Genomic DNA, 14464 nt, shown 5'->3' with positions numbered 1-14464 from the left:
CTAGGTGCTTCTCTGCTTCTAGGGCTTGTGTTTTAGTCCACGAGCGCAGTAGGGCCACATGTGGGACATTTCTAAAAACTGCAGAATCTGGACAATACATATTTAGTAGTGTTTCTCTGGTAAAACCTTCTGTGTTACAGAAAAAAAAATGAATAAAATTTAAATTCCGCAAGAAAAATGAAATTTGCAAAGTTCACCTCCACTTTGCTTTAATTCCTGTGAAATGCCTGAAGGGTTAAAAAACTTTCTAAATGCTGTTTTGAATACTTTGAAGGGTCTAGTTTTTAAAATGGGGTGTTTTATCAGGGTTTCTAATACATAGGCCCCTCAAAGCCACTTCAGAACTGAACAGGTACCTTAAATAAAAGGCATTTGACATTTTCTTATAAATATGAGAAATTGCTGTTTATGTTCTAAGCCTTGTAACGTCCAAGAAAAATAAAAGAATGTTCAAAAAACGATGCCAATCTAAAGTAGACATATGGGAAATGTGAACTAGTGACTATTGTGGGTGGTATAACCGTCTGTTTTACAAGCAGATGCATTTAAATTCTGAAAAATGCAATTTTTTCAAAATTTTCTCTATATTTTGCAATTTTTCACCAATAAACACTGAATATATCGACCAAATTTTACCACGAACATGAAGCCCAATGTGTCACGAGAAAACAATCTCAGAATCGCTTGGGTAGGTTTAAGCATTCCCACGTTATTACCACATAAAGTGAAATATGTCAGATTTGAAAAATGGGCTCTGAGCCTTAAGGCCAAAACTAGGCTGCGTCCTTAAGGGGTTAAGTTAAACAATTAGCATTTCAGTGACTACACATTTTTCAATTTTTTACAAGTCAGGAAATATTATAAATTAGATTCTAATTTATAACATTTCCATGTGCTGGCCACTAGAGGGAGCAGTTCCCAAAATTGCAGCATGGTCAACCTCCTTGCTTTATGCTGCAAATTTGGGGTAGGCACACTCTCTCTAGTGTCCTCACACAATTCCCCCTCCCTTATTCTGGCTAGTGCCAGGAGACGGAGGGGTTTGAATATTCAAACCTCCTACACTGTGTGCCGCCATTTTCTGAGCGACTGCACAGTGTAGGAGGATTAGATACAGTGCTAAGCAGACAGTATAACACGAACACACACGAACATAATACACACATCACATACACGAACATAAATTACCTTCTCCTGCCGCCACCGCCACCTCCGCTCCTATTACTTGCACCTTCGCTTCCTTGAACATATGGCTGGAAGCCGCGGCTGGAAGTCGTCATCTTACTGTCCGGCATCGGTTTCCGGTCCACATGAAAATGGCGCCGGATTTCGCTCTGCAAACGAGCTTCGTTTTGGTCTGTGTGGGAGCGGCGCATTCCCACACAGATGGCATACGCTTCAGAGAATGGAACGGCACCCGTTCGCATTCTCTATGGGGTTGTATGTGCCGTATTCCATCTCTGTATGTGTTGTTAATCGACACATACAGAGATGGAAAAAAAAAATGGCAGCCCCCATAGAGAAGTAAAAGTAAGAACAAAGTAAAAAGTAGAACATGAGAACACAAATAAATAAAATTTATGTTAATATCATATTAAAAGCAATATGATAAAAAAATTCATGACACCTTTCATTTAACAATTAGTTGCTAAACACTACAATTGTAATGATAACAACTAGTGACTGAAGAATTTTGCAACTTGTTCAATTTGCTATCATATTTGTTTGACTCCGTTATCTGTTTGACTATGATAGAAAGCAATCATTTTCATTCTCACATAAAGAGTGCGAAACATTGCTTGTACTGGATATGTAAACGGCTTTCTTAGCTAAATTATGTAGATGCCCCTAAGATTATTTTAGTTACCTTTATATGGGTGGTTTTAAAATGGAAGAATGGTATCTAAAAGACTATGGGCCCTTTTACACTGGTCACTTATCAGGCAAACGAGCATTCACAAAATGCTCGTTCCCGATGATTTCCCTGTGTAAACAGGGCAACGATCAGCTGATAAACGAGCAAACGCTTGTTCATCGGCTGATTGTATAGTTTATGCAGTCGAAAATATTATCGTTGTCTGCAGCCCATCTCCCTGTGTAAACAGGAAAATTCGCTGCCAACATGATAGAAATGTAGCAAACTTGCAGATGTGGCCCTCTCCTGATGTATTTGCACCATTACACCCATACATCTGGAGACCATACCTGTGAAGAGGGGGAGCGTTGTGCAAGTCTTCATTAGCCATAGTAGCCACCTTGGCTGCTTATATGGTCCTTGGCCAATTTTAATAAAAAGTATAGAATAAATATTTACAGTATTACTTGTCCAGTTTCATGCAAATCACAAATTGCTTTTTGATGGTTTTCTAGTGTTGTATCATATACTACTTTATACTAGTAAAATAACACTGATACCTGATACGCAAAAGCCTAATTTGTTACAATAAAATATGTGTAAAGCATTTCCTTTGAATTTATTATATTCAAGTCAGGGCACAGTCTAAAATGTGTTTCCAACAATGTCCGGAAGACCCTAGGGAAAATAGTTGAGCTGAATAAAATACAGTTTACCATATGAAGAAACCGTGGATTCTACTGCTGGAAGCAAATAAATCTTACTGGGGTCATAAATGTGTTTCTGCTTCCAGGAAACAGAAATGATCAGAGCTGGTATTACCATTTCCAATATGAGTGTAAACTGTACTTTAAAATCAGAAGTTGGGTTCACACAGTGCAGTCTTGGCAGAGGTAACGAAAGCAGTATTGGATTCTAAATGGAAGAAGTTTAAAGAAAAGCTTTAAATGTCTCTTTTTAGGATGCTATTCCAGTTTTAACACTAAAATGAAAAAAAAAAAAACTGCGCCAGAATTTCACTGCAAGTGAGAATAATTGAATTTTTTTATTATTCAATATTGTATTCAATGTAATAAAAATATGGCTCCGCTTATAACACTGATATTATGTTATAAGACTATATTGTACCGCTTATTTATGGGATTCAATGAGGCTAAATTGCAATACCAGACACAACTTATATAGACTGAAGTGTCGCTGTTTCTAAAGATATAAAATGCAGTCTTCTAGAAGGAAGGAAACTTTCTTTCCAGTACGTTTCGTGTACATTAATATCTGACTCTTTTTAAGAGCCTTAAAAAATTACTCAGATTTCAGCCAAACCAGTGATATCCCTCTGCAGACAGTACTGTTTTGGAGTTATTGCTCCTCATCAATACAGGGTAGTGTCGGGTTCTGATTTGCTGTGTGAGATGCTGTTTTACCAGCCCTCATAAACATTACTGAAAAAGCAGACCTTTTTTTAACCCCTTCACAACAGCCATACGGCTATATACGTTCCAACTGCCAATGCCCCATGCAGTTGTCACGTATATGAAGATTGGCAGCCTGGAACAGGGTTTAATGAGTGCAGTGCTGCTTTATTGTAAGCAGCGCTGCACTCTCATGTCTGCCGGGCCTTTGAGAACCCCAAAATACACCCTCCCTTTAGATAGCGCCACATATAACCCCCCTGTAGTTAGTGCAAACCCCCCCCCCCCTGTAGATAGCATCACCTAAGCTCCTTATGGTAGCAGAATCCCTGCACTGGACGGGGATTCTGCTCCTAGAGGGAGCACACAACATCTCTCCATCCCCCTTTAGATAGCACCACCCCCCTGTAGATAGTGCCACCCCCTGCATATAGCGTCACACCCCCTGTAGATAGCATCATCCCGCCCAGTAGATAGCACCACCTAAGATCCCTCTAGGAGCATCGGCAACAATCTGGCTGATGGACAGTCCAAAATTGAAGGTAGGAGCAGCACAATAAGTCTGGACCTCACAAGGGTCAATAGGTTTCCAGCCTCCAGGATCCGATATACCTCAAATATAGACAATTCAAAAGAAAAGAGGCAGCACTTCAGATAGAAGGTCTCAAATAGTGGTTTTTATTCACCCATATGTGTAGAAGATGCAACGTTTCAGCTGCTCAATGCAGCCTTGACAAAGGCTACATTGAGCAGCTGAAACGTTGCAACCTCTTCACATATGGGTGGATAAAAAACATTTTTGAGACCTTCAATGTGGAGTGCTGCCTCTTTTCTTTTGAATCATATATGGACAGTGACGCCAGCGGCTCTCTCTAAAAGCAGAATCCCAAGATAGAGCATAGGCAACACACTGGCCGGGGACTCCGCTCCTAGAGGGAGCCCGTGACATCACTGTCCATATATTGACAGACGTCAGGGGCTCCCTCTAGGAGCGGAATCACCGGCCAGAGCGCTCTGGCCGGTGATTCCGCTCCTAGAGAGAGCATAGGTGGCACCATCTACAGTCTACAAGGTGGGGGGGGGGGTCTGGTGCTATCTACAGGGGGGAAAGGTGCTATCTACAGGGGGTGGCGTTATCTACAGGGGGGTGGTGCTATGTATAGGGGGGTGGCCGCGCTATCTACAGGGGGTGGCCGTGCTATCTACAGGGGGGTGGCCGTGCTATCTACAGGGGGGTGCTATTTACAGGGGGTAGGGCTATCTACAAGTGGGGTGGCACTATCTACAAGGGGTGTGGTGCTATATACAGGGGGTGGCACTATATAAACGAGCACTGTGGCACTATATGGGCACCGACAACAGGGGACACTGTGGCGCTATCTACATGGGCACTGTGTGTGGCACTATGATGGCACAGTCTACAGTGGGAACTGTGACACTATGTGGGCACTCTCTACAGTGGGAACTGTGGCACTGTGTGGGCACTATCTACAGTGGGAACTGTGGCACTATGTGGGCACTGTGGCACTATGCAGTGTGGTAATGTGGCACTATGTACAGGGGTATTGCGGCACTATGTACATGGGCACTGCAGTGTTTTCAGGGGGTTGGGACAAAAAAATCCTTACAAATAAAATTCATCCTTTTTATTTAACGGCCATGAAAAACGAATGGCAAAAGGCTGTTAAAAACGGCCGGGAAATCGATTCAAATTTTGAGACACACTGTTGCAAAACAGTCATGAAAAACTGACAGTTGATCCGTTGTTAAAGAGGCTCTGTCACTAGATTATAAGTGCCCTATCTCCTACATAATGTGATCGGCGCTGTAATGTAGATAACAACAGAGGTTTTTTGATTTTGAAAAACGATAATTTTTGAGCAAGTTATGAGCAATTTTAGATTTATGCTAATTTGTTTCTTAAGAGACAACTGGGTGTATTTTTACTTTTTACCAACTGGGCATTGTACAGAGGAGTGTATGACACTGACCAATCAGCATCATACACTTCCCATTGTTCCAGCCCAGCTTCTTTCACTGCAGTCACGCTGGAACAATGAGAAGTGTAAGATGCTGATTGGTCACTGATTGGTCAGCATCATACACTCCTTTGTACAACGCCCAGTTGGTAAAAAGAAAAAACACGCCCAGTTGTCTATTAAGAAAGTCATTAGCATAAATCTAAAATTGTTCATAACTTGGTCAAAAATGATCGTTTTTCTAAATAAAAAACACTGCTGTTATCTACATTACAGCGCCGATCACATTATGTAGGAGATAGGGCACTTATAATCTGGTGACAGAGCCACTTTAACTGCCCTTTTTTTTTTTTACGTTGTGTGAATATAGTCTTATAGCCCTCTTCACTCTCCCCTCACAGCAAACCAGGCCGACAGAGAGAGAAGACTATTTGTTACAGAGCTGAAACAGTGTATATGTATCTATATAATTAATAAATAGAAATAGAAATAGAAATATATATATATATATATATAAAAATAGAATCCAGCAGCACAGGCTTAAATGAAAGAGGGTGCAAGCCTTAGGGAACTGACCACTGTCCCTCTAGACAAAAGGCAGTAAATAGGCAGCACTCGCAAATGCTTATGGTGAAAAAAGTGGGTGCTTTATTGACCCCAAAAGTGCGACGTTTCGGCTCACACAACCTGAGCCTTTCTCAAGCCCAGCTTGAGAAAGGCTCAGGTTGTGTGAGCCGAAACGTCACACTTTTGGGTTCAATAAAGCACCCACTTTTTTCACCATAAGCCTTTGCGAGTGCTGCCTATTTACTGTTTATATATATTAATAAAACAACCATGTTTCGTCTTCATTGAAGTCCTGGTGCTGTTTCCTTGTCCTATGGTTTCTTCTACATTCAAGTTGGGGAATTGATTCATCCTCTGGTAACGTGCACGTGGCCGAATATTTGGTGGTGTTAGAGTGCTGTGTTCATTTATATATATAATATAGGTATAGATAAAAAAGTGTTTTTTTTCTCATTTTTTGTGATTTGTCTGATCATAATAAAAATGGAAATCATGGGATTAATTAAACTAATCTAGAAAATGAAAGCCTCATAAGTCTTGTAAAAATAAAAATAAAAATAGTTGTGCTATGCTAAGCGGTTGAAAAAATATTATTGTTTAAAGAAGTGCATATCAGAAATGGAAAATTGGACCTGGACACAGGGGAATCAATGACCCTTGGTCATGAAAGGGTTAATTTCATTCAATCCATTTAAGTGCCCAAACATAGTGTCATATGACAGTGCATTTACAGTTCAGGCCAATGGGTCAGTTACCCCGGTCTTGAAGAGATCTTGCTCTTTTTGCTTAGTTATGGAAGTTTGCCATGCACATCTTGGTTTTTCTATACACACTATTGATATCCATTTTGTTCAAATGAAGAATTGGCGAAGTTGCTTTACAAATGTTGGGGGGCTTTGTTTTCTTTATTCCTCGTGGAAATTGTGAAAAACAACATCTTATTGGGAAACTTGTTATTTTAAATTTTCACGTCCAAATTCTAATAAAATCTATGAAACACCTGTGGTGTCAAAATGCTCACTACACCCCTAGATTAATTCCTTGTGGGGGTAGTTTTCAAAATGGGGTCTTTTTTTTTTTTTTTTCTTTATTTAGGCATCACAAGACCCAGGGGCGTCGCTAGCACCAGACCTCCGAGGCACAAGCCTTGGATCTTTGGCCCGGTGCACCGGATCCCTGGGCGACTGCCGCTACAGGCGTCGCAATTGTGACTAGGCAGCGGTCACAATTGCGACCGCACATGACGTCACGACGCTGGATGGTGTCGGGACATCCACTGCACCAAAGAGCTGGGTAAGTGTAACTTCATTACTGCGTGCTGGGGTCCTGTATCTAAGCCTGCTTTGTGGTAGGCTTAGATACATGGTCCAACAGACCGTATCACATATGGGCCCTGTATCTAAGCCTACCACCTGTGTTACTAATGTTTTTTGTGTGTTTGTGTTTTCTTACAGGTTTGGTTGTTGGACTACGTCGGATTCGAGGACTACTTCAATGACGGCTTTTTATATTTTCAATAAAATGGTTAATGAGGGTTGTGTGTATTTTTTAATTTCAATAAAATATATTTTCTCTATATTTTTTCTATGTCTTTGTATTATCTTTTAAACATCATTACTACTGCATTAGTAATAGCTGCAGGCTGATTGACAGCGTCCATTACTAAGGCAGGGCTTAATGTTAGCCGGTGCAGAGGTTAACAGTTACCCACATTATTACCACAGTACCCACCGCCACCAGGGGTACCGGGAAGAGCTGGGTATGATCCAGTACCCGACTATCTGTAGTGATGGCCGGGCACTGGGGCGGCCGCAGGCTCGTATTATTAAGCTGGGACAGGCCAAAAACAGTGGCCCTTCCCACCCTGGTAATGCTAGCCTGCTGCTGCTATGTTGTATCTGGCTGGTTATGAAAATTGGGGGGGACCTGGCTCTTCTCGGCAACCCTGATGGCGGTGTGTAACGGGGTAATAATGGGAGTTAGTGTTAGCCTCTGCACCTGCTAACACTAAGCCCCGCCTTAGTAATGGACACTGTCAATCATTACTAAGGCGGTAGTAATACATTTTAAAAAATACAAGAACATAGAAAAAATATTTTATTGAAATAAAAAATCCCACACAACCCTCGTTATCCATTTTATTGAGAATAAAAAAGCTGTAATCTAAGTAGTCCTCGAATCCGAACGTATTTTTACGGCAGCAATTCATCCACTGCCGCAGTAGGAGTTGGATTAAATAAACGTTTAAATTCGTCCATAGTGATTAAACTTTTTGTTTTGGCTTCTGTGAGGAGGAGATGTAACTCCGACAGAAAACGAGCAGTGGGGTTATTTTCCTGTATGACATAGGTGGTAATGTCATCTAGTAATCTATGGAGCCTTTTTTTTCCCGGCACGCCGTCATTAGCCCCGATAACACCTAAGGACAGAAACATGTCGGGGGGGGGCTTTTCAAATTTTAATTTCATGCATGGTCACTAGATACACTGTTGGATAAATCCATGAATTGGCTGCTATACCCTGCAGCCCTCGTACTCAGTGTGGACACCTATTTCAACAGGTGCTTCATTCCTATGCACTTTGCAGCAATCACCTACGTTCTCTGACTAGCGTCAGGCATTCATAATGGATCAGGAACAGGCTAGATATTTGTTTTACACCTTTTAATTCTGGCTTGCTCTATTGCACATAAAAAAAAGGATATTTTTGCATTTGTGGGGTTTTTGCTTCTTTAGGATACTTGGGGTACCCCCCATATTGATAACTTTGGGAATAAAAAAAAAAAAAAGAAAGGAGAGCGACAGAGAAGAATGTACAATATCATAAAAAAATAATATACACTGTACATCAGTTATAAAATATACATAGACCAGGTTTAGACCCAGGAAAATAAGTACTAAATAGTTTATGGAAATCTTCCTGCTGAACGCTATATTATTTCGCTGTGAAGTGCCCTCTGGTATCTATCCTGATGCGGCTATTCACAATGAAGATCAGGATCAGTAACGTGCACAAACAACAAAGCTGGCTGGGTTGTAATCTCAGGCCCTCGATGATACCGTTACTTGAGGTAAGGCTTTAGTCCCGCCACATATCGGAGACAGACTGGTTACAAGGAGCGTAATTATACCATTTTTGTCTGCTATAAAAGTTTAGTTGGGGCAGTTTTCAGGCTATTCAGAGCATTTTGTTGTAGAAGGTTGATAGAAATACTCAAATAATTAAAATGTCAGAAACGACATTACTCAGCTAAACTATATTATCTTTTGGGAAGGGTTAGGGTCCTTTTACACTGGCCGATATGGGCCATAAAAACTCTATATGTGTGGTCTGTCTGTTTGCTATATATAGCCTAATAAAGAAATCAAGCTTTTACCAATTTAGGGAGGATTTACATGAGCGTGTGCGTTTTTGCGCGCGCAAAAAACGCGGCGTTTTGCGCGCGCAAAAGGTACTTGACAGCTCCGTGTGTCATGATCATATGGTGCGCGGCTGCGTGCTTTTCGCGCAGCCGCCATCATTATGACACTCCTTTTGGATGTTTGTAAACAGAAAAGCACGTGGTGCTTTTCTGTTTGCTATCATAGTTTGCCTGCTGTTGCGCGAATCACGCACGTCCCACGGAGGTGCCTCCGTGTGGCATGCATGATTTTCACGCACCCATTGACTTCAATGGGTGCGTGATGCGCGAAAAACGCAGAAATATAAGACCTGTCGTGAGTTTTACGCAGCGGACACACGCTGCGCAAAAAAATCACTGACAGTCTGCACTGCCCCATAGACTAGCATAGGTCCGTGCAAAGCGCGTGAAAAGCACACACATTGCACGGACGTATTACACGTTTGTGTAAATCCGCCCTGAGTTATATGGTAGTTGGGAAATAGGGCTTTTCTTGCCTGCTGGCAATTAGTTGTTAGTCATTATATTGTGCCCGCCAACTACCTAGGGTCTTTTCATATATGTAGCTGAATGTTATTGTCACTGTGCCATAAATATACAGTAGGTATATATACGGCGCAGGTGGCCAAGGGGTTAACTGTCATTTTGTAGAACTTCAGACATGCTATAGCGACATTTCAGAAGTTGTGATCGGTGGGGGTCGGGTGCTGTGATCAAGGGGCAGAAGCACCGGAGTGAGAAAGTCTAGAGCCCACACCGTTTACCCTGCCTCTTCTAGGAAAGGAGAAAAAAACCATCAGACCCGAATGGACACATTGCCGATCCAAGGGTTTATGCCACTTCAGTACATGGAAACACCTTATTCTTCTCCAGATCTATTCCCCAAAAATTAACTAAATTAATTAATTGACAAATTTTGTAAATGTACCCAATACATTCAACTTCTGCAAAGATTGGATTATTTTGCAGATTGTCCAATAAAATAAAAGCAGTGCATCATTTTACATTAATTTGCTTTGATGTTTTTATTGTAGTAAGGCTATGTTCACACTTGCATTGTGGCTTCCGTTCATAACAGAAGCCACCACACTCTGCCACTGGTGCTTGATGGACCCTATTGACTTACAATGAGGTCCGTTCGGTTCTTGTGTGGTGTCTGTCACTTTGACAAGACAAATATCTATGCATGCAGCACTATTTTTCCCTTTAAATTTGACAGAAATCTGCAAGAGGCTTCAAACCGAGGCTCTGACACAGATATGAAAATAGCCTAAGGCTGGGGCTATATGATAACTTTGGTTGCGTGACATGAAGTCGCACACAAGTTGTGCACCAAAAAAGTTTGCGATTTGCCTGCGACTTGCTGTGACATGACTATTTTAGGATGCGATTTGGTTGAGTCACATGGGATTTAGGCCTTATTCAGACGAGCGTCCGCAAAAAAACGGACCGTATTTGATGCATTTCAGTTCCGTGTGGTATCAGTGTGCTTTCCGTGTGGCATCAGTGTTCCTGTTTTTTGTTTTTCCCCCATCATTTCTTTAGCAATTGGTGCATTAAAGACACCAACAGCACACGGATGTCATCCATGTGCTGTCCGTGTTTTTCACGCACCTATTGACTCCAATGGGAGAAGTGGTCCGCAAAAACGGACCAAAATAAGACATGTAGTGAGTTTCACATGCTGCACGAAAAACCACAGACGTGTGAATAGCCCCATTGAATTGAGTAGGCCCATGTGCTGTTAGTTTTTTAACGGACCGCACACGGATCTATAATACACTCATCTAAATAAGGACTTAGGCATTGCGATATCCAAAATATCATGTCGCAAATGAATCGCAATCGCATGCCGCTTACATTAATGCCTATAGTCAAAGTTACATATGACTTGCAATCTTCACAAAAAAATTCAGCATACTTGGATTGTTTGCGACAGCCGTGTCACAGTTGCTGTAAGACGTGTGTCGTAAAACGACCACATTCACAATCATTACTTGCAAGATTGTGTTGCAATATTCCAATTTTCCTTTCACGCCACCAAAGTCGCCATGTGGCCGGCCGAATTGTTCCAATATTTAAAGTTAAGGAGTATTAAGGACTATGTAGAAGTAGAAGGCACTTGGTATGTATTACACAGTATCGCAGGTTTAAAAAAGGCTGACAAGCTGTAGAATATTTCATACTTCTTCAGATTTATGTTTTGTGCTTGTAACATAAATGTTGAGATAATGTGTCCTAGAACACCTGCTAGTTTAGAACATTCCTCCCATTACTTATAACATTTTGGAACCATTGTATTAAAATAAAGCACCCCCTAGTGGCTGAAATAGGTTATACATCTATAAGTTAAATATTAATCTATAAGTATGTTCCAGGGATATTCAACAGCTGTAATACAAGTACTGTGTATGTTTGCCCTTAAAATAGAGTATGTCAATTACAATATGAAATGTTGTATACAATAATCACCGAAATTGTCTTTATGATTGGGCATAACCTGCCTTATGTAATTATATACATTATATACAATACTTCTGATAACAAAGAAAACACAGACTAATAAAACGGCTAGATACCGAAAATTTCTTAAAAACCGGCATTAATAGGACCTTATAAATGCCAGACTACCAGATATTTTGGCTTATTAGAAAAGTATATAAAACTCACATGTAAGAGTAGAAAACCTTGAGTAAGAAAGTCCTAAATAGAAAATTAACACAAAGGCTTTGATAACCGTTTTTTTTTTTTTGAAAGATATTTCCTAACTGGTCCTTTTCCAACCGTCTGCTTCTGAAATTCCATAAAATATGACAGTCATGTGCTAGCCAATGCGGCACTGGGTTATCAGATCTTCTGGATTATCCGATGCTGGAGTTAACTAATTTTACTGCATATCCATAATGTTAATTTTAGGGCAGACGTGGCGGAATTGCTGTGGAATTCCGCTGCGGACAGTCCGCAGTGGAATTCTCCAGCGGACGTTTTTACATTTGTTTCTATACATTTTTAGGCAAGTTAGTTCAGACGTTGCGGAAAACTCCGCTGTGGACCATAGGCTGCGGTGCAGAATTTTCCCTCCGAAGCATGCACTGTCTGTTGCGGAGAAGAAGTGGAATTTCACTGCGTATTTCAGCCTTTGCAATGCAAAAACTGAAATCTGTGGCAAGTCCGCTGTGTTTTCTGCAACGTCTGAATTACCTGTCAAATATGCAAATGTTGGTGCGGATACGTTGCATAATTGCCGCAAATCTGCACCAACATTTGCAGCGGAAAAATTCAGTCACGTCTGAACATGCCCTAAGTTTGTAAATGTTGCTCAGGCCCTGGAAAAAGATGTAATGATTTATTGATGGTGTGTCCTAATAATTATTTAATCTGTATTATTACTGTAACCCAGTAAACGCAAACATTTATGCCTTTCTAGAGTGTAAGCCGTCTGTAATAAATTATGTGAATTGTAAAATGAATATTATAACACGAACAACAATATGACAATTGCACCAAACAAAAGAAGAACCAAGGAGTCTCTAAGTCAAAAAATACATAGTCTTTTTATTTAACAATATTGCACTGTTTACACAAAACAAGTTTCTAAAAATGAATCACAAATAAAAGCATGGCCGCCACATGGGTCAATATAGATCAAATATGGTCATATAGGTAAGGACACATTACAGTATACCTCAAAAACAGCAATATAGGTGGTATGATGTAGATAAGGTGAGGTATACAGGCTACAGGAAATATGTTAAACTGCTTCAGAAAAACGGTAAGAGGGATGTTACTCCCATGCATACAAAGTACAAATTGAGAACAGGACTAAGAAACAAAGTGTTATAATGTCCAAAACACGAAGCTCATGTATGTGTAAATACCGGGGAGTTAATCGTGTATATATAAGAGAGCCCAAATGCCAGGAAACAGCAAGCAACAAACCAAGGAGTACTACCAAAGTACTAACCCATGTAGCTGAGACTCCAAGAATGGCGGCCGGCCCCAACGCGTTTCGGCTTCCGCCTTCGTCTGGGGGTGGCATCTACAAATATGTCCCTCCTATTTATCTAACCTAAGGACCAATCAAGAAATGATTGGCCAGGTGAAAAAATTATATAATACAAATACCTCAATCAGCTGTGGCGTCATGTCCGCGTTTGTCAGTAGACAAACATCACATGGTGTGGGCATCATGTGATACGTGATGAGTGCGCCGCGTGATGATGTCACAGCGGCGCCCTTCATCCCGCGCACATCAAGATCCCGACTCCTAGTGAGTTGCCAAGGACGCCAGCGCATGCGCACTAGATTGAGGCATGTTGATAATGAATCCACCAAGTGTAATATGGACGTATAGGAAAGGATTCCACACCGTGTAATGAAAATTAGGTATTCAATGTTTATAAATGTTTATAAATATACAAAAAACCCATAGCAATCTATGAAAATATATGGTTTTTAACACAAGGGAAATATCCTTGTGATGTATCGCACAAGATCTTCAAGAAAATGCATAATAGATTATATTAAAATACATGACTTTATGTTAAGACATAAAGAAGAAATTAAATAGAAATGAACGTGGATTAAGCCATTATGGCACAGAATATACTGTGTTACACAATACAAATTAGTGAGCTTCGTGTTTTGGACATTATAACACTTTGTTTCTTAGTCCTGTTCTCAATTTGTACTTTGTATGCATGGGAGTAACATCCCTCTTACCGTTTTTCTGAAGCAGTTTAACATATTTCCTGTAGCCTGTATACCTCACCTTATCTACATCATACCACCTATATTGCTGTTTTTGAGGTATACTGTAATGTGTCCTTACCTATATGACCATATTTGATCTATATTGACCCATGTGGCGGCCATGCTTTTATTTGTGATTCATTTTTAGAAACTTGTTTTGTGTAAACAGTGCAATATTGTTAAATAAAAAGACTATGTATTTTTTGACTTAGAGACTCCTTGGTTCTTCTTTTGTTTGGTGCAATATATTTTGGGAGTACAGTCGTAAGTTATAAGGGATGATATACATAATTTGTGCCAGATGATGCAGCATGCATGCCCTGTATATAGGATTTATTGTATTTTTGTCTGTATTTATTACAGAATTGGGCATCACAATCCCGATGGACTACAAAGCCAGAGAACGTGCCTGGCAGTCCAAGATTGAATCTGTTTTCAACAATGAGTCCACAGATGCTAGCACCAGTGATCAGAGAAATAGCTTAGACATACAAAGGAA

The sequence above is a fragment of the Rhinoderma darwinii genome, chromosome 5, assembly GCF_050947455.1.
Source record: "Rhinoderma darwinii isolate aRhiDar2 chromosome 5, aRhiDar2.hap1, whole genome shotgun sequence".
Taxonomy (NCBI): domain Eukaryota; kingdom Metazoa; phylum Chordata; class Amphibia; order Anura; family Rhinodermatidae; genus Rhinoderma; species Rhinoderma darwinii.
The sequence above is the reverse complement of the archived record's forward strand: the minus strand, read 5'-3'. Positions refer to the sequence as shown.